The sequence below is a fragment of the Microcebus murinus genome, chromosome 5 (genome assembly GCF_040939455.1).
Source record: "Microcebus murinus isolate Inina chromosome 5, M.murinus_Inina_mat1.0, whole genome shotgun sequence".
In the NCBI taxonomy this organism is placed as follows: Eukaryota; Metazoa; Chordata; class Mammalia; order Primates; family Cheirogaleidae; genus Microcebus; species Microcebus murinus.
Window position 1 is genome coordinate 29,013,997 of NC_134108.1, and position 23,924 is coordinate 29,037,920.

The 23,924-nt window shown below is 39.2% G+C and overlaps 1 protein-coding gene across 7 annotated transcripts in view; it reads right to left on the reverse strand.

Annotated features, from left to right (window-relative positions):
- EYA4 (EYA transcriptional coactivator and phosphatase 4) overlaps positions 1-23,426 on the reverse strand; it is a 246,187-nt gene extending 222,761 nt beyond the window's left edge. For 5 of the 7 annotated variants that reach the window (XM_020287211.2, XM_020287207.2, XM_020287208.2 and 2 more), the window contains exon 1: positions 22,999-23,426. The gene's annotated coding sequence lies outside the window, so the exon portion shown is untranslated. The remainder of the gene's footprint in view (positions 1-22,998) is intronic. The other 2 variants (XM_020287210.2, XM_020287209.2) reach the window with 1 other exon arrangement.
- Between the last annotated feature and the right edge of the window lie 498 nt (positions 23,427-23,924).

The following is a 23,924-nucleotide window of genomic DNA, read 5'->3' on the forward strand; positions in this document are numbered from 1 at the left end:
ACAAGGGCGCAGCCATCCCTAGTCATCAAGCCAGACACCTGGGCTTTGTCACTGATGCCTTGCCCACTCGCTCTCTTATTCAATACATTACCAAATGCTATCAGTACCTCCCAGAGTCCACTCAAACCCCACCTTGGTTTCTCTCCTCATCGCCACTGCAGGAGTTCAGCCGTCATTATCCCTTGTCTGGGCCAGAGCGACAGCCACTTAATGGTTTCTTCTCTCCATTCCTGCTCCATGGACACCATGTTTCACAGTATAGCCACAGTGACAGTTCTAAAATGCAGATCTGATTGTACTCTCTTAAAAATAATTCAGAGCTTTACCCCATCCTTAGGAGAAATCAGAAATTCTTTAATCAGTCCTACGTGCAGCCCTGGCAGTGCCTAGCAAAAGTACACGTCTGCCAAAAGGTCCCTTGAAGTGTCACCAGGAGTCTGGTGCTTTTGCTCCCTGGGGCTACTGTTCCAGGCGGGAGTTCTGAGGGAAATGTCCCCTTTTGTCCTCCCCAGTCCTGTTCCATTGTCTTTGCCATTCCCTCAACCTGGCACTAGCTTCACATTATCCTGTAGCCGGAGGCGGGACCTAAACCAGGAGTGTCCTGAGAGGCTGTAAGCACAGCTGAGGGTGACACTTGCCTCTTGCTGCATCTAAAAGAGGGGAGGAGGAAACTACCATCCCCCACTCATGCTTGGAATGCCTACTATTCCCTTAGGAAAAGATTTAAAAATTGCAGCTGCCCAAATTTTGGTCCAGCCCTGGTGCAGACCCTGGGATAAGGAAATAGGTGCCTGGATAGTCCCACCTGGGATCCCTGACACAACTCTGTTTTAACTTAGGTGGGATTCAAGAATCTTTGCACCTGTGCAGAGTTGCCTGAACCATGAGAGGGTGCCACTACATTATATTCTAACATTCAGAACAGTTTGCTTTCAGATTTTCAAACTGGAAGTCAATTTTCAGAAGGATATTTTGTAAAAAAAAAAAAAAAAAAAAAAAAAAAAGGAAAAAAATTAAGGTTTCTTGCATAAGAGGTATATTATATATATACAATTTGTATCTAACCATGGACCCATATTCAGCTTAACCTGTTAGGAAGGTTCCCAGGTCTTCTCCAATTACACCAAATTACTTTTATTTAATAATCCATCTTGCTTAGGATATGATTCTGGGAAAATATCAGGCTAGTCCTCTGTTACTGGCAAAAATCTCTAGGATATAAAATTTGGGAGCTCCTTAGAGCCATGTTCTATAGGGAGAGACAGAAGGGAAATTACCAAGAAGGAGGAACAAACTGGGCACAGTAGCTCACACCTGTAATCCTGGCACTCTGGGAGGCCAAGGCAGGAGGACCACTTGAGCTTAGGAGCTCAAGACCAGCCTGAGCAAGAGCGAGAACTGTATCTAGTAAAAATAGAAACATTAGCCAGGTGCAGTGCTGTGCACCTATAGTCCCAGCTACTTGGGAAGCTGAGGCAGGAGTTTGAGATTTCAGTGACCTATGATGACACATCATTGCACTCTACCCAGGCGACAGAGTGAGATTTTGTCTGAAATAAAGAAAGAGGAGCAAAATGAGGATGGCAAAAAAGTCCTGGCAGAATTGAAGCACCTGGATCTTGTTATTCCTGAAGTCTCACTGTTTCTCTGCTCTTCCTGATGCTTGGTTGTCCAATTCTTCCTTGGATTTCATGAGCTATCCTCACAGTCTTCAATTAAATTCTCTTCTTTATATTGTAATTGTATAGGAAGTCTAACAACTTATATTCCTATTACATTATTGAAAAATTATAGCTGTGAACAACTGTCCAGAAGGGTATTGCTTTACAGCTCCTGTGCACCTAGTTACCTGTGCTGCCTTCCTAGTTTCATTACTGGATCTGTGAAGCTGGGTCAGGCACTGGCTGGCTCCATCCACTCAGGCAGCATGCCAGAGAGGGAAGCCAAAGGCACAAAGAACACCTAGCTCCAATTCTATGGCCAACTGTTCAGAAAGGTGGAGATACACATTCTTGGATCACTCACATGACTCTCATCCCTGCCTGTAGAAAAGGAAAATGGCCAAGGTGTCCAAGAAACAGATCTGGGTGAATAGTAATGAGCACCTTGCCTGACTTCAAGCTCCTTAAATGGAGCCAAACTACAAACCAGATGCTGAGTTATTTTTGAATTGTTTATAAAGACCGAGCATGGGCTTTGCAAAATGGTCCATTTAACACCAAACGCTTAATAATAATGGGGTTAATACTTCTCATGCTAAAAAAGTGTAATAAGCTCAATTTCATGAGAATCATTTGGGTCATTTGTTCATTTGATGGCAAAAATCTTCTTGTAATTATAAATTATGACCACTTGATTTCTGACAAGCAAGTCCAACCAAGGTTTTCTGTTTTGTTCCTGTTTGCTAATTGTTGATAGTTGGCTAGTGAGCTTAGAAAACACAGAAGTAGTTATGAATAAACTGTCCCAGGGAGACATGTGAAAGAATTCAAAGCCTGAGCAACTCTTGTTTCCCCTACAGATATTCAGTCAGACTCTGCAGACTGCCTTCCCTTGGCTCCTGCTCCTCTTCCCAACCAATTCTTTGAAATCATTCTGCTGAGCACTTTGTATACACTGCAATGGTTCATCTAGCTAGCTCTCCTGTAGCCTGGCAGAAGAGAAACTATTTGAGCCTTTTCTCAGAATGAGTCTGTCTTTTTCTCAGCCATAAATTTCTTTCATGTAACATAGGAAGTTGTTTTTTTTTTTAATGAAGAATATATGACTGTATATATTGCTTAACACACATCTGATGACTTTATGTCCCTCCTGAGAAAAATGTGTTGCACTTTACAAGAATTGAAGAATAGATCTCCCAAGTTTAGCATTCAACTCTTGAAACCCTAGAGATGTAAAAGATAGCTTTGCTAGAGGGAATGTAAATTTAGTGATTCCAAGTAAAGACTGGAATGAAACAGATCTGCACGTGAATCCTTGCTTGACCACTGGAGAACTGGCTGGCCTTGGAAAAGTTAATATCTCTATCACTCTCTTCATTCATAAAATAGAGATAATAATGCTTATATTATATTTTGTTAGGATTAAATGAAATCAGGTATTTCAAAACTATAAACCATTCTGGTTATTAGTGAAACTGGAAAAAAAACCTCTGCTTTTATATTTTGCTCTTCATATACTGAATTAAACATTTTAACATTTTTTGCTGTACCAGAAAGTATTACCTATCCAATCTCTTGCACAAAGAAATTATTTTTAATTTTAATAATTACTGATTATTTTTAACTCTGCTCAGCTACAAATATTATACTAATCAGTGATTTCCAGGTGCTGCATTAACCACCTTATTTAGACAGTAGCCAAAAGTCACCAATCTTTTACCAACTCTCTGAACTCAACTAAGTTTATAAAAATGAATAATACCTTAACTAAGTACCAATTACCACTTTTTAGTTTGCCATTCTGTATAGCATCAAAGTTGTGATTGGTTCCTTTAGTGTTGAGAGACTGGTATGATCAATAACAGGACTATAGATGGATATATGAAAGAAGAGAACACAAAGGAAAGACCCTTCGGTGCTAATAGGATGCTAAGAAGTTTTAAATTGGCAAAAGCTGGAGTAAAGGCCAAAACATTAGAGAATAAAGATAACTGATAGCCTTAAAACCAAACAAAGGATGGCGTATGTCATATCACTGCAGCAACAGATCTTTTTCAGATATCTGAAAAACAAGATGAACAGTAGTAAGTGAAGGTTGTTGTGATGCTCTGGGTGAGAAGTCAAGAAAATGTGGACTGAGGTGGTGGCTGAAAGAAGCCCGGAGAAAAGGTGGATATCAGGACTAACATGAGAGAGAAATCAGCAGGACACAGAAAGTATATGAATACAACTGATAAGGCAAACATCACTTTCAAGTGTCACACTTTAATTGGTTAGAAATTGGTGATATGGAAAAATGGAGAGGAAAAGATATTTTTGTTTGTGTTGTTATTATTTTTGTTGTCATTATCTACATCTATGGGGATGGGCAGGCAGCAAAAGCAAGAGGCAATCCAAATAGGAAGGGATCTGAAAAGCATGTCACATTTAGTGCAGGGGGACTAGAAAAACTCAGCCCACCATCACACTCAGCAAGGAAGCTTGTTAGATGGGGAGCATTCGGGAAGAGAATAAAAGAAAATAATTTCCTCGAGGTAAATCAAAACCTTAGCTTCACACAAATGTAAATTCGAAGTTTTCACTGTGTCTGTGGTATGGAAACCTCGAGCCAAAAAATTAAAATCAAAACTGACTTAGAGGCTTGAAATCGTTAGATTCCAGGGGAAGCAAAAGCAAAATTGCTCCACAGGGCACAAAAGATTCTGAGAGAAACACATCAAAAATTTATAAGCTACATAAGGAAACAAAACACAGTAGAGAGAATAGAAACAACAACAGGGAAATTAGAAATGTAAGAATTTGAGATTATAGAACAATCTAAAAACAGCTATAGAAGTATGCTTAAAACAAACAGAAGAAGTGGAAACAAAAAAAAATTAAAGGAACCACTCATAAAAAAAATAAATACACAAATTTGGAAAAGAACCATAAAATGTTTTCTTAAATATATGCACTGAAATTTTTAAAAAGAAATGAATTAAACAGAAAACTAGATATAGCTAAAGGAACCATTTGTTAACTAGAATATAAATTTCTGGAAGTACTCATCCCCAAAAATGAAAATAATGACAAGAAAAACAATTTTTAAAATAACCACAAATATACCATTGCTCTCAACTTTTCCATAACATTAATTTCTCAGGAATCACAGTGTGATACCTGAAACTCATATTTTTTTTATTATGCAAGGGAGGCATCCCGATACATAACAAAGTAAACATGAGAGATACATAATATAACAGTAAATTTGATTTATCTAAAGCCTATTTTATCTAAAGCCTATTATCTAAATTTTGTCTATGGTAAATATCAGTTAAGGATGTAATCAAATATGATGTTTGCCTTCTTAAACCGAGACGTTTGAGGAGAATTTTAATGGTCCAGATTTTTAATTGAGGAATCCAGGAAAGTTTGAATACCTTCTTTCTTCTCAATAAATGCCCCTATAGCATCAGAGTATAAAAATCATTCCACTGACTTTGTAACTGCAATGTAGGGCCACCTTTACAAAAAATTGGCATTACAACTTCTATAAATCCACAGACCTTTCTAAGGGTTAAAGTTGTAAGAGTCCAGAAAATAATATCTCAGATAAATTTGGTGTTTTGGATCAATTAAATGTTGTGCTTCCCTGCTTTATGTTTTGACTTTAAGGAGAGAGAGAGAGAGAGAGAGAGAGAGAGAGAGAGAGAGAGAGAGAGAGAGAATGGATACAAATGGAATCCACAGAGTCTTATTTCTTTGTCTAGGATCACGAGGAATATAGAAGTAGGTGGGGTTTATTTTGGGCTGAATGTATGAGTCTGTAGGTACACTACTTGAAGCTTCAAAAAAATTTACTTTTTGGATCTTCCCTTCTCTGGTCTGCCCACCAGAGTCACACACTGAATCCTACCTTCACATGTATATCAGCTGTTAAATATTAGGAGTGGAGTGTGCTATCATTCATGTCACCCTAATCTTTTTTACCTCAAGTTAAGTACATACCACTAGTTAATGAGACCACATCTTTAATAATAATAAAAAAGTCTGTTTCCTAATAGGAATTATTGGGAAATTCAGTCAGCCATAAAAGTATAATTGCCTAGGAAATGCATTAAATGGAAGGTAGATATGAACTAGGTTGCAGTACATCATTACTTTTTAATCACTCAATTTTAAATTGACACTGTATTAATAGCTCAGCATTAATGTACACCAAAGTATCACATTTGTACTCAGACAAAAATGTAAAGGAAAACTAATTAACTGAAATAAAAATTAATGGCAAATCTTCAAAGCAGTAAGAGTGCTTCTTTGAGAAAGATCCTAGAGCTTTGTTTGTTTGCTTATTTGTGGAGGACTGAATTATTCCTCAGGAAAATTAAAGAAAAGTGTACGACTAATGTTTAAGCTACAGGAAGGTTTGGTTTGCCTAGTACTTAGACGTGCCTGGACTTATTTATAGAATCTGTGGGTTCAGTTCCCAGGGGGCCAAGTGCTCTTGGGCCTGAAGAGCCCCCTGGGAAAGAACTCTTCCAAGGGAAGAGCTAGTGAGCTATATGGGGCGGAAGTCAAGTCTGACTCCTAAGTCTCGGGGCTACAAGAAAAGAACAAGAAAACAAACAAACAAAAAACCTTCTAGAAAGGGGTGAGGGCAGGTGGCCTCACTCTATTCTCCCAGGTCTCTGTTACAGCGTGCCTGTGCTCAGGGAAGCTGCTAGATACTTTCCTCGTTTGAAATTACCTGTGGCCCCGGCTGTTCAATCAGAGAGAGGTGAGGTCTGACTTGTGGAAATACTATTTGCTTTAAATATGATCCTTCAAGCTTGGGGAAAGAAATGAAGAGGGTGAAGAAAGCTTGGAAAAATACTGGTTAACTCGCAAGAAAAAGATCACAATGCGTAAGAACTGAAAATGTGAGAAGTGAAAAACAAAAAGATGACAGAGTGGGACGCAGAATAATTTGCCCCTCCCCTTGATGAAGCCAAATGTAAAGACAGTCAACCTTAGAGATGTGACACTAGTGTCTCTCGTACTCTCTGAGAGTGCTGTAGCTTTTCCCTGCCCTGCTCTCTGCCCCGGACCTACCTACGGCTTCAGCCAAGTTCTTGCTCCAGGACTTATACAGACACTGCTATGGCCCACACCTAGACAATGCAACTTGCTTTTTTAATGCCTTAATTTCTTTTTTCATGATTGTGAAAAAAAATTAGTTTCTCTAAAGAAAATATCTAAGATATATAAATTTAAAATATTATTCATAGCCCCCAAATCAAGACCATATTTTACAAACACATTGATTCTTTTCAAATGTACAATGAATGAACAAGCAAATAAGGAAACACTACTAAGGCACATGCCAGGAAATGGATAACTTTAGTTTCATGAAGTTTCAGAATGAATCAGGCAAACAGAATTGTAGATTTCTATGTCTGCCATGACTCAAGGTACAGCTTTGGGAAAACCTTGTAATTTCTCCATACTTCAGTTTCTCACCCTATAAAACGAGTATATTGCTTGAAATTTAATTCCCTCACAGCAGCGAGAGTTTTGATTCAACATTTATAAAATGCTTTTTAGCTTTTCTGATTAATAGGCAAAATACAGCGGTAGTCTGTATAATACACTTTCCAAAAAGTATAAAGGTAACGGGTCGAATCTGATGTAAAATAATACTTTACGTGAGAAATAAATATCAGTCATACTTAGTACCTCTCCATTCCATTTGCTAAGTAATAAAAAAATTAGTTCTAAGAGAAAAAAGTACCAAATTAATATTCAAGCCGGTTGAAGTGTTATCATCCTCGGCCTCACCTACGTTGGGGAAGGAGAGTTGTTTTGTTTTTCCAGGCTACCCCACATGTTTATATGGTAACGTCAGGAATGTCGGGCATGGTTTTGAAGGCCTCTAGCGTATTCACTGGTTTCTGGCATTCTAATGCACTCTACTCTTATAACCATAAAAGTACTCTTGAGTGCTTCTGGAAATACATAACAAATCCTTAATCAATTTAAGAGTGTTTTAACTGCATACATGAAATTTCTTGGGAGGAAAATGTTAGCTATTCTACACACATACAGTACTTAAGTTAGCAAGAGAGTTCCTTCTCAAAGGCACAAAGCAGTTTCCCCATAGTAATATAATTTTCAGTTTTATGTGCATAAGTCCTATTGAATCCCTTAGAATAACAGGAAATTCTGCAGGAAAAAAACCCCACAAAAATTGATAGCCATATTTATCCAATGCCAGAGGAATACATTAGCCATTCTGAGTTGGACTATTCTTTAAAGGCACTAGATAACCATTGAGAGTTAACCAAAATCTTAAGCAGAAACTATAGGAACTGAATATTCTGGAGAATTTTCTAATAATAAAGCCAACTGATCAATATACTTCATTTTTTTTTTTTTTTTTTTTTTTTTGAGACAGAGTCTCGCTTTGTTGCCCAGGCTAGAGTGAGTGCCGTGGCGTCAGCCTAGCTCACAGCAACCTCAAACTCCTGGGCTCGAGTGATCCTTCTGCCTCAGCCTCCCAGGTAGCTGGGACTACAGGCCTGTGCCACCATGCCCGGCTAATTTTTTATATATATATCAGTTGGCCAATTAATTTCTTTCTATTTATAGTAGAGACGGGGTCTCGCTCTTGCTCAGGCTGGTTTTGAACTCCTGACCTTGAGCAATCCGCCCGCCTCGGCCTCCCAAGAGCTAGGATTACAGGCGTGAGCCACAGCGCCCGGCCTCAATATACTTCATTTTAAACCTTATCGCATTACTTTAGCCAGGACTGGAGTAGTAATTTTCTGGATTTTGATGTATTAACTTTTATTTTCACATTAAAAAGATCATAATAACTTACAAATTTATAAATTAGTCATTGATATGACATGATTGATATTTTGGTATGTGTAATATATCAACACATTCAAAATGAAGTAATAACATTTATTATTAATACAACCATCTATACCTTTCGTCTTTATGTTAAAAACCATAGTAATATCTGTAAGGTACTTAGAACTGTGCCTGGCACATGGTAGACTCTTAGTAGAACAATAAATTCTCTTCAATCATGAGAGTTAGGACCATTTCTCCTAATAATTCTGATAAATATTTTATGGTGCTAAGTGAAAAAAATGTAGTGAATATGATATACACTGATTTATTTCTTCTTACCAATTCATTTAGGAAGAATAAATATAATATTCATCCTTATAACTGAGTAGTAATAATTCTTAAGTGAGAAACTAACCATATACAATATAGATTTTTTTATACTTATGGTTAATAGAGTTATTTGTCCTGATCAGTGGAGCATTCCAATTAATGTATGAGTCTGAAGGAATTTACCATTATAAACATTTTTCTTAACAAGAGCATAAATAATTATAAGGTTCAATTAACCAGAATCTTTCACACTTGGCCTTTGTGAGAAAGATGCAAACACTACCATAAAGATACAAAATGTTATAATCTTTTTGAAAAGTATTAATATTTTGGCACCATCTATGTGAAATGCACATACACATTCACCTATTAATTTTACATCTAGAATTTTATCTGTAGAAATTTTTGGCAGGTATACAAAGAGATCTATAAAAATCATCACTGCAACACTCTTTGTAACAGCAAAAATCTGAAGACAACCTAGAGATATACCAAGAGGGGAACAGTAAAATTATGAAACCTATGCATGCATTAAATAGAAGTACCCAAAACTATATGTACTAATATAACAAAAATAGTCAAGATTCAGCAGATCAAAGGCAAGTTTAAAGAAAATCAATTGATTCTATTTGGGATTAAAAATATAAAATGAAAATAAACTACATCCTCATATGGTTCCTACATTTACACATATAGAGAAAAAATGTCTGAAAGCACACCAATGTATAATTTAGCCTGATTTGTGGAGAAGATAAATATAATGGGGAAATCCACTTTTTACTTTAAATATATCTGTATCTTTTAAACTTTTTAATAAAGTATAACATACATATAGTAAAATGCATAAAAGTTGATGGCTGATGAAATTTTTATTGAATAAACACCTCCCCACCCATGTCGCTGGCAATCAAACTAAGATAAAGAAAATGATCAGCATTCCAGAAAGCTCTCCTCCTCCCTGCTGGTCGTTCCCCTCAAAGGTACCCCTAACATACCTGTTTTAATATGTTACGCCAAGTGTAAATTACTTGTGTTTTAAAAAAATGACTTGTATTTAAAAAAAACTCTTGCCATAGCTGCATGAATTTCCCTTTTTTAAAATATTAAATATGAACTCAGCAGTTTATTCAAAGAAATTAATTAAAAACATATCCTGAGATTTTGCAGTGGGCCACGCACTGAAACAAATGTCTTTTCCTGCATGAATTCAGTTATTCCTTACAACAACTCCATGAAACAGGAACAGTCATTATTCCTCATTTCCACATCGTGGTACTATGGCTTACAGCCACTCCAGAAACTACCTACCCAAGGTCACAGAGCTGCTGAGTGGCAGAGCCTAGACATACACAAAGGTTGTCAGACACAAACAAACAAAATACATGAATGCAACAAGATGTAGGGTTGGGGGCACCAGAGTGTCTCTCCTCTAGCATGAGGTTCTGTTTCTCACTTTGTTTTGAGTAAATGATTTAATGTCCCTTAAGGCAGTATTTCATCTGCAAAATGGAAGGCGTAGGCTGGATTCCTCTTCTGATCTGACTCTCTGATAAACAAAGTGACCCACTAAAATATAGAGCAAATATGCTTTATCATGATGTAGTGCAATCATGTACTGTACCACATTCAAAACTGACTCGCACAAGGAAATAAAACCACAAATTCTGAAACTATTGGAAACAATAATCTTCATTTAATGTTATTTTTGGACATAGGAAGGATTTTTTTTATTCCCCCTAAATAAGCAAGTTAGTGGTTTTGAAGGGTCTTGCTCATCTTTGTGTGGAAAATGCCTAAAAACAAACCACTAGAAACTAAACAAAAATTTTTCCTTCCTCAATTGTGCCTGAAAAAAGATGTAATTTCTCTCACCAAAAGGCCACATATACTTTTAACACATACATCTGGAATTTTTAGTCCCTACATTTTGAAACTGACACAATCACAGAACATGTTTCCTCTCAGATGAAATCCATAATTCTGAGGGTTAAAAATTCTTCAAAATAACAAGAAATTTATCTCAGCAGAAAGCAACCAAAGAGGCCAAAGTTTGTTTCCAGAGAAAACTGGGAGTAGGAAGGCCATAAACCTCAACTAGAAACCTGTTGTTTCTAATTGTGCTTTACTGAAAATATCAGTTTATGCTGGACATATCTTTTCTTCCGCTAGAAAATCAGTAATACTTTGGTACAAATGTATTGGTTAGAGTAGAAAATAACCAAAAAACTGGCTTCCAAGACCATAAGCAAAAGACAAACAGTTTTCCAAAGTGTAAACAGGATTCTTTCTTTACAGATGTCTGGTCTTAGACATATGTGTTTTGAAAATTGAATAGCACATGCAGTTACTTAATTTCTATCAATATGCCCAAGCGTTGAGGTTACACAGGGGAGAAGATATGATCTCACAGACAGACTCACATATAATCAGCCCCAACACAATGTGCTGTTATATTAATAGTCCAACTAAAGCGCTATGGTATTAAAGAGAGAAAAGAATTAATTCTGCCTGAGACTTCAGGAAGGCTTCCCAGAGGAGGTGACATTTGAGCTAAGCCTTGAAAGATGAGTAGATTTTTTTGTCCAAGTAGGCAGCAAGAGAGTGCGAAGCAAGGAGGTTAAGGGAGCTGGGGCGGTGGAGGATGGGGCTGCCGAGAGTATCCCACGAAGAGAAAAGGAAGTGCCTGATCATATTATAAGAAATAAAGCATTCATAAAAATAAGTTAAGTCTCGCCACGTTAGGACCCACTGTACAAAGAATCAACCTGAGAAAGTAGATATGTGACTTGAATACTCAAGGGGTTTCCCTGATTTATGAACCCAGGAAGTGCTCATTTGGAAAAACAGAACTTCGGGTTTTTTGGCTGTTCGCCAGTACCTAAAGGGCTCCCAGGCTTCCTGTTCAATGTCTGGCATAAAGTGCCTGGATGGGCCCCCAGGTTTGCAGGGCCTTCTATGGACTTCCTGTCAATGCACGGAGTAGAACTCTCCTCCACTGGCTAAAAACTCCAGATTGAAGCCTCTTCTTTAAATCCTCCCCCCTCAACTCCTCTGGAATGGCCCTCACCTGTCTCTGGGTTCCCAGCATCCACTTCATCTCTCCGCTAACAAGTAGCTATGCTGGGTCCCTCTCCTCTTAGAAAACAGAAAAACATTTTGGTCACATTACAGTATGCTATATTTGCAATCACTTTGCCCCCAAGAACACATTTCAAAATTAAAGCATAAATCAAAGGAAGTGTGAGAGTGTGTGTGTGTTTGTGTGTGAGTTTTCACATGTTCTCCCCTGCCTACCTAAGCATCAATTAGTGAACCATGTGAAAGCCCTAGGTCTGACTGCTTCCAGATAACATAATTAGCTGCCTAATACAATTAAAGTAAAACTACTAAATTAGTACATATGTGTGGAATTTCAAATATCTTAGTAATTACTAATAAGATAAAATTATCTACTGCTTAGAATTCATAATACTACTCTAATCTTATATTTATAATATTAATGTTTCACATTTCAAAATAGTTTTCACATTCAACCCAAAACTGATGTGGGCAAGGTTACATTCTCTCCCTTTATGTTAACATTGTATGTTCCAGTTTTGTTCTTTTTAAGTAATTTTCAAAACATCTTTCATATACACCTGAACTGGGAGGGAGTGGTGCTCAGATTTCACATTTACTTAAAGTCAACTGCATATCAATTCATAGATAAAATGTATCTATCAGCATAAAGCCTATAGAATTAGAATGTAAAAGTTCAGATTTGTAATTCACCAAAAGAGTGTTTTTACATGCAATATTTTCATTTTTACTTTCTTCAGACTGTACATGTTATTAAAATTATGATCCTGAACTTGTGGTACCAACTGAAAGCTAAGGCACACTTCATCTGAAAATTTCTCATTACAAATGAACAAATGATTGAATTCATTAAGCATTTTAATCTTCAGCAATTGTGATTATAGGTAACTTTACTCTTTCTGACACTACAGACTAAATAAAATAAAAGTTTCCTATTGCTTAATACTTATCTATGGAAACGAAAAGGAAATTATCATTATTATAAAATGAATCAAAGGTATCTACTAACAAATAACAGGAAGAATAGACATATAGGTGATTCAAGTAAATATTGACTTCCTACATACTCTCCCAGGTATTCTGCTCCCCCCACTCAGAGATTATTTCCCAAAGAGGAAAGTATGCTGAAGATGGTCAATCTGTGTAAGGCTTATCTGTAAATCCCCTCTGTGTAAAGTTGATCTATCAACACAGACTAATGAGAATTGTTTGACTTCGTGTTTAAACTTGGTAGGAAAGTACTAGGATTCTCCACACTTGACTGCAAATAGAACAATCCTCTTATGAAGAGCTCTGGGAATCTTTTGACTACATCAAGCAATATTAAGAATCTGCTTAGGTTATGGGTTCTCAGCTCGGGGCAATTTTGCTTTCAGAGAACACCTGACAATGTCTGGCGACACTGTTGTCACTCAGGAGAGGGAAGGCTACTGGCATCTAGTGGGCAGAGGCCAGGGATGCTACTGAGCACCCTACAATGCACTGCACAGCACTCCCTGAATAAATTATCCATCCCAACACACCAATAACCAGAGCTTGAAAAACCCTATCTAAATATATTGAGGAGTTCAGGTGCGAGATCAATATTATCATATTTTTTAATACAGATGCACCTGGCGGGAGTTCTCAGTAAGCACTAAAAATAAAACCTTGACAGTTAACATTTTAACTTCCCTCTTTCCCTCAGCCCCATCCTGTCAAATAGTCATCATATCTCAATCCAGGGACTAAGCAATAAATTTTAGAAATAGAGCTGCCAAAAACCTCCTATTGTCTTCACAAAGGTTAGACTCATAGCAACATTTAAAGGTACATTTTTTAAAGTTCACACTGAGTTAATCAAGCCCATCGACAACTGAAAATTATACAAATTCTCATAATTAGTACCTTCAGGCTGAACAAAAGCAACTGAGGAAACTTAAATATTGGCTATAAAGTAAGACTACCATTATAGAATGTGCTTATAATTGCTTGGGGTAGTTGAGGAACCACATAGATTAAAGTCCTAAAAAATTTAGATTACTGAATATGAAAATATTTGATAAAAGAAATACTATGCAATGTAAATGACCAAAGCTGACTTTTGAGCACCTATAATGTCTTCTCTCTGGGCTCCAAATACAGCCTCACATTTGCCAAGATGACTCAGAGTACCAAATCTGTACTTGGACCGCTGGGAACTCAACTTGTAGTCTCCAATCTCCGGCCTCCAAAAGGACTTTCAGCTCCAAACAAACCTCTGGAACATTCTGGATAATCTAATGAATGCTATATAATCATAATCATAATCATAATAACTAATACTCATATTGAGTGCTATTCTAAATGCTTTACATATATTTTGTCATTGAATTCTCAACAGAACCCCATGAGGTATACACATCAGAAAACTAAAGCAAAATTAGTTTAAGTAACATGCCTGACATTACAAAGACTTTAGTGTCAGAGATAGTGTCTACACCCAAGCAGCCTGGCTCCATATCCTTGTACTTAAATTGAGTACCTCAGATTTCAATGGCTATGAAATTCCTGTATCTCTAGAGACTTTCAGGATCCTTGGCTTATCCACTAGATTACTGACTTCCCAATGGTGGGAAATAAACACATTCCTACATTCACACACACACACACACACACACACACACACACACACACACACACTCCATATAAACGTGGGCCATTATTCAGAGCTGCAACTCTACTGAGTCAATGCCAAAATTACCTGAGGTTGTTTTGTTTTTGAGGGTCTTGGTCACAGTTCTTCCCACTGTTCCCAGTCTCAAGGCAGGGGATGTCCAGTGTCACAACCCCTGCTCTCGTGCCCTCCATCCCTTTACTCGTTCACTCAATGAGAATTTAGTGGCCCCCTACTTAACTATTTGTCAGGGAGCACACTGTGCACTAAACAACAAATACAGCTTCCAGTAAATTCTCAGTTTTGAATAGGATTTATACTAACGTAACCTATTACATTTCAATGTAGCAAGTGCTACCCCAAAGGTAGAGACAGGGTGGTTTGGGGAGTAAAGAGTAAAGGAATGTCTAACTCACCCTGTCAGTGTCAGAGTAACTGACCAGAGGCGGTAACATTTTGCATCTTAAATATTGAAAAAGAAGTAGAAAAGGACGTTGCAGGGGGTGGGAGGATGTCTTTCAGACAGAAAGAGTCCCGGGCACAAAGAAAGGAGGTGGAAACAACCAAGGTGTGTTTGAGAACCACAGTTTTCCATGTGGCTGAAGAAGAGAGTTCTTGTGTCTGGCAAACAAGAGAAGAGAATGACAACCTGAGCAAAGTTCTCAGCTTGAAGGGCCTTGCAGACTTTGTGGAAAATTTTTGAATTTGTCCTGTAGGCAACGGGGAATTTTTAAAAGAATTTTAAGTCCAAGAGGGACCTGATAAAAATTATGAACAAATGTGGCTGAATATCTTAGAGATGAGAGAGTCTTAGAGAAAGTTCAGCTCAGTCCAAAATGGGCCCCCAAGAGAGCCATCAAGATATCACAACTATTCTTGTTATGACAAAGACAACACTATGTCCAAGTGTGTATAGGACAAATGTCCGCCTAATGCTAATTTGACTACCTGAGGAGTAACCATTGTGACCTTGGTTACAATGATTAGCTCACTGTGCTAACTGTTCCTGGGAAATGTTATGTAAATCTATAACACACTAAAGGCTCAAAGGTCTTCAAAATTATAGAGCAGGAAAAAATCTATTCATCCCACTGTAATTTTTGCATGTCTGTAGCAGCACTGATAAGGAAAAAGCATTTAACAAGTATTCAACAAGTACACAGAATCTTGCTAGATAGTTTCATGAATGAAGCCTTTAAAAACTAAAGTCAACAATTAAGGAGATAAAACGGATCTAAATTAAAATTCTTCACCGGTCAACTAAGAAGAATAAAACAGCAGCATCATCTCATCACCTAAAGTTCATGTAAAAAATTTCAGTAGAATTGCTGCTCTCCACAGACTTACTGAGGTTTGCATTCTTATGTTACCTACTAGAAGCACAGTTTGAGATTACTGAAAAACTTACAAAAGGAAATATGAACGTGACTCACCCACAGTGCGATTAAATTTGGCTAGAATTACTTGGCATAACCATACATGAATATACATTTGCATTCAAATACAAATGTTTAAGAGAAAAGAATTAGCTAATGTAGAGATCTGTTGAGTCTCTGACTCATTACAACTTTCAACATACTGTACACATTAAGTTAGAAATATTCAATCTCTTAATCAGAACATTTAGGTCTTTCCAAATCCTTTAACATTAGGGAGTTCAAAGTCAGAGGTGAACTGTAATGAATAGATAACACCGTTGGGTATATGCATTGGTCTATCAATTGTATATATGACCTTGTGAAGAATAAGCCCTCCCGGTATGTGGTGCACCTACTTAAGGTTAGATTAAGGATTAGAATTTCAAATTTAGTGCTATTGCTTTTATAAGTAGAATTAAACTCAGTGGCATATGAATGTAAATTCTTATGATTTAATTATAGCTTTACACAAGAAATGCCCCTTTTGTTTTAAAAAGAAAGTAGGAAAGAATAACAGAAGCAGTAGCAATAATTTACACGAAAATCTAAAATCATGTCAAGTGAGGCCAGTGCTGGTGTTTCTTCTCAAAGTCTTTAAAGCAGAAAAGATGCTCTCATAAAGCAAACCTTCGCAGGTACAATCTCTATGTGCTTCATTCACACTGGTAACTATACGTGGGGAACATTTTGACCAGTTTTAATTGCCTCGGTGTTAAACTGAAGTAAATTTAAAGACTGGCTAATAACAATACTCAAGTTGTATGAGGGTGAGCAGACACACTTTTTGGCTATGTGTCGTACTGGGAGATACTTTATGGTATTTGAGAGTTTGTTTTTTAATGATGATACAATAACATACTAGAGCAGGCAGTCTGAGTTGACTCCCTTTTGTCAGAAGGCTGGTTCTTTTTGCAGCAACTTCCATACACTGGAAGATGCTTACAGAGAATTCCAGAGGCTGCCACGGTGAGAGGGCAGTGTTGGTGAATCATTCTCAGGCCACCCACGTCCTGCTTCACCCAGAGCAATGGCACATTTCTCTACTGGGCATATTGTCAGCTTTCATTTGAATAAAGGGGTCTGTGGCTGCATCCATAAATAAATAAAAAATGAAAACCACTGCTTTAGTGGAAAAGTACTTTAAAATTTCAAAACAGGTTATTAACAGCAAAACAAAAGTGTTCACCTAGAGAAAACCTTAAAAATGCAAAGTATGATCCCATATAGGTTGAAAGTATTTCCAAAATATGGGTGGTCCCATTATAATTTAAACCTGCCTCCAGAATCCACTACCCACTCTTTAACTCCTCACTCCTTATTAGCTGGTTCAACATAAATGTGTAGATTTGAGATTTGTAACCAGCATTCAGGCTTAAAACCACAAAAACAAAAACACTATAAAATTGATAATATCTAACCAATGGATAGGTTTGAAAAGCAAAGGAAAATTCTTCATGTAAGTTAAATATTAAAAAGATCTGGTCATAAGTTCTTGATAATTAAGAAGCATTACAGAGTAACAATGTATCCCCAAATTCAGTCACTTCCTACCCAACCTTCATGATTTTGGCTGTTGGGGCCAAGCACTTGTTCACTGTTACTTAATGTTTCCTTAGGCACTTCAAAAAAATTTTTTTTACTTCAGTACTGTTTTTGGTCTTGCCTTAAACAATATTATCCATGAAATTACAGGTTTGATATAAAATAGAACATATATTTGTAATATCTAGTTATTCTTATGTAACTAATAATATAAAAATAAAATGTGTAGGTACTACCTAAAAAGCCCTCATATATGACTGGTTGGAGCAACTGCCTAGCACAATGTTTAAGGACAAGGATACGAGGATCAGACTGGGAAGTTAGGATCCTGGCTCCACCCTGCTCCATGACTGGGCCTCAGCTTCCTCATCTGTAAAATGGGAATAATAAAAGTAGCTCATTTATGGCATACGTGGGAAGATTAAAATTAGCTAATCCATGTAAATACTTGAAACAGTGTTTTACATAAAATAAATCCTCAGTAAATGTTTGTGATGATGTTATGATGGTGATAATGATCAATGATAACAATCATGATGACTTGGACAGCAAAATTGCAACTACCCAAAGACTAAACTGACAACTTTTATTTAAAAATATACTTTAAGATTTAAATATATACCTAAGAAAATATACTGTTAGATATCAAATTTCAAGATGGCCATTCTATATTGGTTTAATGCATCTTCACTTTGAAAAATGTGGTAATAGCAATCGGACTTCGCTTAAATATTTCAACTTGAAAAATACTACCTGTGGAAAAAAAATATTTAAAAAAAGTCCTAATATAATACAGATAGGTCTTTCTTCCATGGTCCAAAACTACATTGAGACAAATTTACTTATAGGATATAAATAACAGCTCTAAAAATATGAACATGCTGCATTAAATGGAAAAAAGTGAGAATTTCTGATATTTTAGTATGGTGTCTTTCTTGACCAGCCATGCACTGAAATCTCAGGGTAAGAAAAGGGCCAGACCAATGCTGAAAGGTTTCAAATATCAAACTATACTATTATGTCAGTGCCCGAAGATCAATTAGCACCTTTCAATGACAGAAAAGGTTACAGGGAGACTCAGAGGTACACTCTCTGAAACTGTCTTAAACCACCATATAAATGTGGTTTTGATAACACAAAATGGTTTCTATTTTTAAATTAATCAGTTTCATCTCTTTTCCTGGAGGAATGGAAGGGGTTAGGGGAGTAAGAATAGTGGTGTTCATTTTCAGTATCTCTCAACTAGTAAAAACATGGATGGGGAAATAGTAAGAATCACAAACTTCAAGCGTAAAATGACGTTATCACCAAGGCATATACTGACGTACACTGCCATAAGGATTATTAATCGACAGTAATGTTTACAAAGTCTTCAAACCTCTTAAAAGCAATCAAAGTTCCTTGTACTGCTTTTTAATATGTGACTCTTGTTTATTTTCTTCCACTCAAGTTCAAGCTAAATGACGCAAAGTTTGGCTCCATGTACGATTTAGATTTAATGAATATGCAGTGTCCTCCTCATTAAAGCCCATCTAACTGCAAAATGCAGTATTGCACATGCTGCAATTAAATACACTACTGCATCTCACCAATCTCGAGGGCAAATGCCTGAAAGAGCATGTCATTTCTTAGCTCACCGGGAAAAATTCATGAGAGAAGCAGGTACACTGCAATGCCACCCCATTCCCCCTGGTGTTGATTTCCTTCACCTAGTAACCATTGTAATAAAATCCCCCAACTGTGTTTCTGAGTACAATTAGTTTAAGATACTCCACAGGGAGACACATTATAAGAGTTTAGCATATGTAAGAATAATATCCATTTGAAAAAGAAACTGTCAGGATTATATTCTAACTGAAAGAAATAACAAGGTGTTTTGATAGAGGTTTGTTCAGCTCTTCAATGAGAGGATTCAAAACATCTTCTACTTTTGATAGCAGGCTTTTCTGTTTATTTCTTAAATGAGTGATCTGAAATATTTACAACCAGACAGTACCTAATTTTAGGTTTTAAGTGCTTTAACAGCTCCATGAAATATGATCAGCAGCTGCAATACAGAACTATGGTGAATAAACTCCTTAGAAAGAGGGGCCTGTTTTTACTGAATGTCCAGTGTTCTTGCATTTACCCAATAGAAAAAAATGATAATGAAAAAACATAATAAATACTAACATTCTTAAATTACTTAACACTTCACTAAGTCTTGAAAGGGATTATCTCCCCTCTTCTTGAATTCTGTATAAAAAGTGTGAGGTTTCATTGGATGAAATAAGTTTAATTTTATGATTTGAAAGTTAGAATGTGAACTTCCCAACATCCTAACTTTTTATAATAGCCATGGTTTTTCTACCATTCTACCTTTCTAAAAACTCTAGATAATCTAATTCCAGTGTGCAAAATTAAAAAATGAAATATTAAGCCACATAAATATATTTTTAGACACGACATCAGTCATTTAGAACTTGCAACAGAGATTGAAAACATGAAACTGGACACTCTATTTCCCGTGGCTATGTAAAATTTATTTACACCCCAAAGCACAATATAAATAAGAAGGAAACTCTCAGAAATGGAGAACTTGTTTTTCTTTTTTTAAACCCAAATACATTTTATAAAAGAAAAAATATACAAAAATGACAAGCCACTCATCGGCCAATCTCCTCTCCAAAACAAACTTCTATGCAGAGACAAATTTTTCATCCAGCTTCTAGAAATCCTCTAGAATTCAGGATTTGTATATTTTAATAAGAATAATGATTGTTCTTAAACCAATTTCTTTTTATACAAATCTTAAGATTTAAAAATTTTTTTACTTGAATATATTACTTAAAAGTAATGTTAGCTGTGAATATAATACATACATATATATGAAACTTTTCATTTTGGAAATGAGAAATTAAATTTCTAATATTCAATAAAATAAATACTAATAGAACAGAATAATTGAGTAAATATTTTTATTTTCGTTATAATGGTGAGACAACCTCTAATTGCAACAGCTTTAAAATGCTGAAGCATACTATTTTCAGGCAATTTACACAGGAAAAACACCTTGATTTTAGACCTTAACTTATTGTGAAAGACAAGGACATGTCCCTAATAATCAGAGAAAGGAACAGTTTCTAGCTAATCTAATTATGTTGCTTTCAAAGCTATAACTGTCAAAGGCTTTAACTTCATTGTACAGTCATTTCTAAGAATTGGTTTAACTTTGAATAACTTACAACTTTTAATCAGGTGGAACAAACTATTTTTACGGTTTATAATAACAACAAATGTAGGTGTAGTTATATCTGAGTTCAGTATTGTTGCCATAAAAAATCAGATTCTAGCAGTCTAGCTCCACACACAAGTTCGTCTTTCCTTACTACTGCTTTTCATTTCTTGGGATAATGTTAATTTTTAAAAAAAAATACACAAATGTCTTTGAATGCAATCTCCTAAAATGCACCACACCATGTATCAAATGCTTTGTTTTAGGATTCTCTGCCTGCCCCCTTTCCTAGTTTTTGGTTCTTCGGGTATGAACTTGCCAAAAATATTTTTAAAAAGACAAAAAAAAAAACCAAAAACATAACATTTCTGCTTAAAACCAAGCTCCACTCACTCGGGAAAGTTTATCGAATACAATTCTTGACATAAGGAGGTTTTAAAAACAAAAACCACCCAACAAACAAACAAACAAAAAACCCATCAACTTTCTATCCTGTCAGTCACCTACGTGCAAGTGAAACTTCAGAAGCTGTTGATGGGACGCTCGCGGCTGTTAAACGCTCCTAAGACTCCCACCTAAATCCCGCAGGAGCCCGCACTGAAACCGACGAACGCCCGAGGGTTCAAAAAGTGGCCGCAGACGAGAAGAGGAACAAAATGCCATATTCGAGAAGATACATTTGGCTCCAACAATTACGTTGATCCCAGGGTGCCAAGCCAAAAGGGGTAAGGGAGAAAGAAAACTGTTAAGTATGAGCTCTTAATGTGAAACCTAACCTGTTGGTTCTCTTAGGTATCAGATTTTGGAAGTGTCTGTAATGACAGCCAGGAAAGCAAATTAATGGCCAACAGCCCACTGGGTTTGAACACCAGACTCCTGTTACCTCCTCACGGATCAAGTACACAACGCACACGCACACGGAGGTGCTCCACGTGGAACTGCTCTGCAACCAAAACACACGCCCGGGCGCTATTCTGCACCCTGGCAGAAGGGACAGGGGGACCTGCACCTTCCTCCCCAGCCCTCGGGTTAAGATTCATGAATGACTCTCTCAGCCCGCTCGGTGCGGCGGGGACAGGCGCAGGGGACTAGGTGAGAGAGGACAGTCTCCAAACACCGCCCTCCCCCACGCGCTCCCACCCAAGGCGCAAACCTCCTAAGTCTTCACGGGGAGGGGATCAAGGGCTGGTGGCGAAGGGCGACACTGCCACCCCTACTAGGGGAGAGATGACAAAAATTAAACTGCGCTCTCCGATTTCGCCACCGCTCCGCCTCTGCACTCGGTCCGCAAATTCTCTAATCGCTCCGAGCTGTTCCAAATCTTGCAGACAAAGAAAGAAAACTCTTTAAAGTGCTACCCAACGAAAGTTCGGGTTGCCGAGTGGCGCAGAATGAAACAAGCACACACGCCGTCTACTTCCAAACCCCGCTCAGCCACGCTTATTAAAAAAAAAAAAAAGCGAACCGTTTCATGTCCCACAGCCTCCCCAGACCCAGCAGGCTTGGAAATCAGGAAAAAAAAAAAAAAACAACAACCTGCTCTCCCCAGCCAGGTCCCTTGGTTTGGAGCAGTTATAATCCCTTCATGGCACCCGCGCTTCGAGCCAATGAACGCGACTGCTCTGACAAGGCGCCTCTAATTTCACGGACCCTGGCAAACTGCAGGACACATTCGGTCCACGCCACATAAAAACTATTAAAGTGGGATCGCCGCAGTTTAAAAGGCGGGTCGGTGGCTGGCGGTCAGAGCACAAGCTGTTAACGTACCCAAGCACCCGGCACCGGGCTAGCCCAGGCGCCTGGGGCCCTCGGGGGACTCTAGGTCCGCATCCCTGCGCCTGGGCCATCTACCGGCTCATCACAAAGTAACGAATGTCTCAGGACGGATGTAGGGGAGCCCCTGGTGCGGGTGCGCGCGCCTCTGCGAGGCGGGGGCGGGGTGCAGGTAGGCGCCGCGCGCTGGAAGGTGAGGGGCGGCGAACCCCATTACGCGCAGGCGTCGCGCCGGTCCCGCGGGGGACAGGCCGGCTCTGAGGGGACCGTTGAGGCCCGGGGGCGTCCTCCAGGGCAGAGCGCACGGCCGCGATCCAGTGGCCGGGGTCCCCGGGCGTGAGGCACTCCGTCTCGGAGCGCCCCCTCCCCGGACTCCGGCACCCACGCACTGTCCCGCTGCGCGTCCTCGGTCCTCAGCGCTCAGCGCCCAGGGCAGAGCTTAGTGCGCCTTCCCTGGGAGATTTTGGGGGATCCCCCACACCCAGGCCCCCGCGAGCTCCAGGTCCGAGGTTGGAAGAAGGGGGCACTCACCTCCCGTAGCCCGGACCGCCTCGGGATCCCGAAGTTTAAGTGTCCGTCCCAGCCGCGGATCTGTGCGTCCGTATTTAGGTATTTATTCTCCTTCCTTCCAGTGTCGAAGTTTCCCCTTCGCGCTGTGCCTCTGGTGAAAACAGGACATCCCCTTCGGCCACCCCCCAACAAATAGCGTACACAAGTGGAGGAGAAACGGGGCGGGGGGAGAAGCCGGCTCCGAGGGGGAGGAGGGAAGGAGAGGAGCCAAAACTCTGGACTGACAAGAGGAAAGGAGAAGAAAAGAAAAAGAGAGGGCGCCCAGCCGCCGCGGTCGCCACCCCGCAGCTTTTCCCGAAGCTCCTTCCTCCTCTCTAAGGGAGCGACAACTTCACGTGGACAGGATGGAAGTTTTGCGCGGAAGCCGGGAGCGGCCGGAGCGTGCGCCGCGCGGCGGGCAGCCTCGCACTTGCGCGCGGAGGTGGGGCGGGGGGACGTCGCCGCCGGCTACTGCGGGCTCCGGAGGCCGCCGGGGACCTGGGGCCGGGCCACCGGGGGCGCGGGGGGCGGCGCGCGGGGGACCGACTCCTTTTTATTCGACCTCGGGTGACTGCCTATTGTCATCGTTTGCGGTCTCGCGTGGGGACCGCCGGGGGCCTCGGGGCCCAGGGCGTCCCGGGTGGCGCCGCAGTAATCTCTTCGCCCTCCGCGCCGCCCCCACCCGGCGTGCGGCGGCCCCACCCGGCGTGCGGCGGCCGCTGCAGGCTCCTGAGGGGAGGGACCCGCGGCCGCGCTCCCCTCCCTGGGCGAGGAACCACTACTGTCTGCCCCCACCTGCTTCTGAGAGGCAGCCCCTGGAGTTGCCTGGAACTCTCTGGCTCCCAGGTTCCCCAGAGCAGGCCACTTACGGGCCCCCTGCCGGAATCCTTTCCACTTACCCCAAGGGA